Raw genomic sequence first — 3877 nt, 5'->3', positions numbered from 1 at the left:
CTCGGTAGGATTTTCAAATACTTAGGCGAGTACTGGACTGCAGCTAAGCCCCCGAGTGGGAGGCTGGCTCACCACTCGGTAGGATTTTCAAATACTTAGGCGAGTACTGGACTGCAGCTAAGCCCCCGAGTGGGAGGCTGGCTCTCCACTCGGTAGGATTTTCAAATACTTAGGCGAGTACTGGACTGTAGATAAGCCCCCGAGTGGGAGGCTGGCTCACCACTCGGTAGGATTTTCAAATACTTAGGCAAGTACTGGACTGCAGCTAAGCCCCCGAGTGGGAGGCTGGCTCACCACTCGGTAGGATTTTCAAACACTTAGGCGAAACGGGTTCGCAGCTAAGCCTCCGAGTGGGAGGCTGGCTCACCACTCGGTAGGATTTTCAAATACTTAGGCGAGTACTGGACTGCAGCTAAGCCCCCGAGTGGGAGGCCGGCTCACCACTCGGTAGGATTCTCAAACACTTAGGCGAAACGGGTTCGCAGCTAAGCCTCCGAGTGAGAAGCTGGCTCACCACTCGGTAGGAAATTATTTTTCAAACACTTAGGCGAAACGGATTCGCAGCTAAGCCACCCACTGGGGGATTTCTCACGCAAACAAAAACAATAACAATCACTGGGAAAATTATAACTCTCTTGTCTTTGATAAATAAACTACAGAAGTTTTTCTTATTACATCTTATCCGAGTGAGAATTCAAGTATAAAAGGGGCGGAGCAGCTCCGCATTCCAGGCTCGTGGCTCATCAATCTGGCGATCGACATTATAAAGGTGGTACGCTCCATTGTGGAGGACTCTGGTGACTATGAAGGGACCTTCCCAAGTAGGAGCGAGTTTGTGTGGTTTCTGTTGATCCACTCGGAGGACCAAGTCTCCTTCTTGGAAGGCTCAACTCTTCACATTTCTGGCATGGAATCGATGCAAGTCCTGCTGATAGATGGTCGAACGGATCATGGCCATTTCTCTTTCTTCTTCCAGGAGGTCGACTGCGTCCTGCCGGGCTTGTTCTGCTTCATCTTCAGAGTAGAGCTCGACTCGGGGTGCGTTGTGAAGCAGGTCACTCGGCAAAACTGCTTCGGCTCCGTAGACCATAAAGAATGGGGTTCTTCCAATCGATCGGTTTGGGGTTGTCCTCAATCCCCAAAGAACTGATGGAAGCTCGTCGACCCATGCACCAGCTGCGTGCTTGAGATCGCGCATCAGTCGGGGTTTCAGTCCTTTGAGAATTAAGCCGTTTGCTCTTTCCTCTTGTCCATTCGACTGGGGGTGAGCGACTGAAGCGTAGTCGACTCGTGTGCCTTGAGAGGCGCAGAAGGCTCTGAATTTGTCAGAATCGAAGTTTGACCCATTGTCAGTGATGATGCTGTGCGGAACTCCATATCTGAATATCAACTCTCTGATGAAACTGATAGCAGTGCAAGCATCAAGATTCTTGATAGGCTTAGCTTCAATCCATTTGGTGAACTTGTCGACTGCTACTAGCACATGAGTGAAGCCGCTCCTGCCCGTTCTCAGTAGTCCAACCATGTCCAGTCCCCAAACAGCGAAGGGCCAGACGAGTGGAATGGTTTTCAGGGCTGACGCTGGTTTGTGCGATATATTGGAGTAAAACTGACATCCTTCACATTTGTCGACTATCTCTTTCGCCATTTCATTCGCCCTTGGCCAGTAGAATCCCGCTCGGTATGCTTTAGCCACAATGGTCCGAGAGGACGCAAGATGACCACAGGTCCCCGAGTGGATATCATCAAGGATTATCTGACCTTCTTCTGGTGTTATACACTTCTGACTGACTCCAGTCACGCTTTCTCTATACAATTGTCCCTTTATGACTGTAAAGGCCTTGGATCGACGGATGATCTGTCGAGCCTCTTCTTCGTCCTCTGGGAGTTCCTTCCTTAGGATGTACGCGATGTACAGTACCGTCCAGTCGGGAGTGATGACCAAAACTTCCATGATCAGGTCGACCACAGCTGGAACTTCAACTTCAATCGGATCCGTGGCACTTTTTGGCTGCGGGGCTTCTTCAGTGAAGGGATCCTCCTGAACTGATGGTGTGTGGATGTGTTCCAAAAACACATTGCTGGGAATGGCTTCTCTTTTGGAACCTATTTTTGCCAAATCATCAACTGCTTGATTTTTTCAGTCGGGGTATGTGATGAAGTTCTAACCCCTCGAATTTCTTCTCTAGCTTTCTCACTACATTGCAATAACCAGTCATGGCCGGACTTCTGATGTCCCACTCTTTCATCACTTGATTAACCACCAAATCTGAGTCACCATAGACCATGAGGCGATGGACGCCGAGTGAAATGGCCATGCGCAACCCATATAAAAGTGCTTCGTATTCTGCTTCGTTATTGGAGGAATCAAAGTGGATTTGAAGAACATATCTGAGCTTATCTCCTCGAGGGGAGACCAATACTACTCCGGCACCGGAACCATTCAACATTTTGGAACCGTCGAAGAACATGGTCCAATGCTCAGAGTGAACCTGAGTCGGCAGTTGTTGTTCAATCCACTCGGCGACGAAATCTGCTATTGCTTGGGACTTGATAGCTTTCTTTGCCTCAAACTTGATATCTAGAGGAAGGAGTTCAACCGCCCATTTTGCCACTCGGCCAGTTGCATCTCTATTGTGCAGGATCTCTGACAATGGAGCGTCGCTCACGACTGTAATGGAATGATCAGAGAAGTAGTGAGCAACCTTCTTTGTGGTCATATAAATCCCATATACAAGCTTCTGATAATGAGGATATCTTTTCTTCGACGGGGTCAAAACTTCAGAAACATAATATACTGGGCGCTGAACTTTGAAGGCTTTTCCTTCTTCTTCCCGCTCGACCGTAAGTACCGTACTGACGAATTGTCCTGTGGCTGCGATGTAAAGCAGCAAAGGCTCTTTGTTGATTGGGGCAGCAAGCACCGGCTGGGTGGAGAGCAGAGCTTTGAGCTCTGCAAACGCTGCATCAGCTTCATGAGTCCACTCGAACTTGTCTGACTTCTTCATCAATCGGTAAAGAGGCAATGCCTTTTCACTAAGACGAGAGATGAATGGACTTAAAGCGGCCAAGCAACCAGTAAGCTTCTGGACGTCGTGCACGCGCACAGGACGTTTCATCCGTAGTATAGTACCGACTTTTTCTGGATTGGCGTCGATTCCCCGTTCGGAAACGAGAAAACCGAGTAACTTTCCGCCAGGAACTCCGAATGTGCACTTTGATGGATTAAGCTTGATATCATACCTCCTGAGGTTGGCAAAGGTTTCAGCAAGGTCAGTCAGCAGGTCGGAACCATCCTCATGAATGCTTCCACATTCCGACTTGACCACAATATCATCCATGTATGCTTCCACATTCCGACTGATTTGAGTGAGCAAACACTTCTGAATCATCCTCATGAATGTGGCTCCGCCATTCTTGAGGCCGAATGGCATGGTAACATAACAGAAGCACCCGAATGGAGTGATGAAAGCTGTTTTGATCTCGTCAGGTCCATACAGACGGATCTGGTCGATGCGGGGGAGAGGAAAATGATCTTTTGGGCAGGCCCGATTGATATGTTTAAAGTCAATGCACATGCGAAGTGACTTGTCCTTCTTGGGGACCATGACAACATTGGCGAGCCACTCGGAGTGGTAAATCTCTCAGATGAACTCCGCTGCTAAGAGCCGAGCCACCTCCTCACCAATAGCCTTTCTCTTCTGGACAGCGGACCATCGGAGATGTTCTTTGACGGGTTTCACTTTCGAGTCGACTCGTAGGCGGTGCTCAGCCAGCCCCCTGGGAACACCCGACATGTCAGAAGGCTTCCATGCGAAGATGTCCCAGTTCTCACGGAGGAACTGGATGAGCGCTTCTTCCTATTTGGAGTCGAGTG

The sequence above is a fragment of the Triticum dicoccoides genome, chromosome 2A (genome assembly GCF_002162155.2).
Source record: "Triticum dicoccoides isolate Atlit2015 ecotype Zavitan chromosome 2A, WEW_v2.0, whole genome shotgun sequence".
Taxonomy (NCBI): domain Eukaryota; kingdom Viridiplantae; phylum Streptophyta; class Magnoliopsida; order Poales; family Poaceae; genus Triticum; species Triticum dicoccoides.
The sequence above is the reverse complement of the archived record's forward strand: the minus strand, read 5'-3'. Positions refer to the sequence as shown.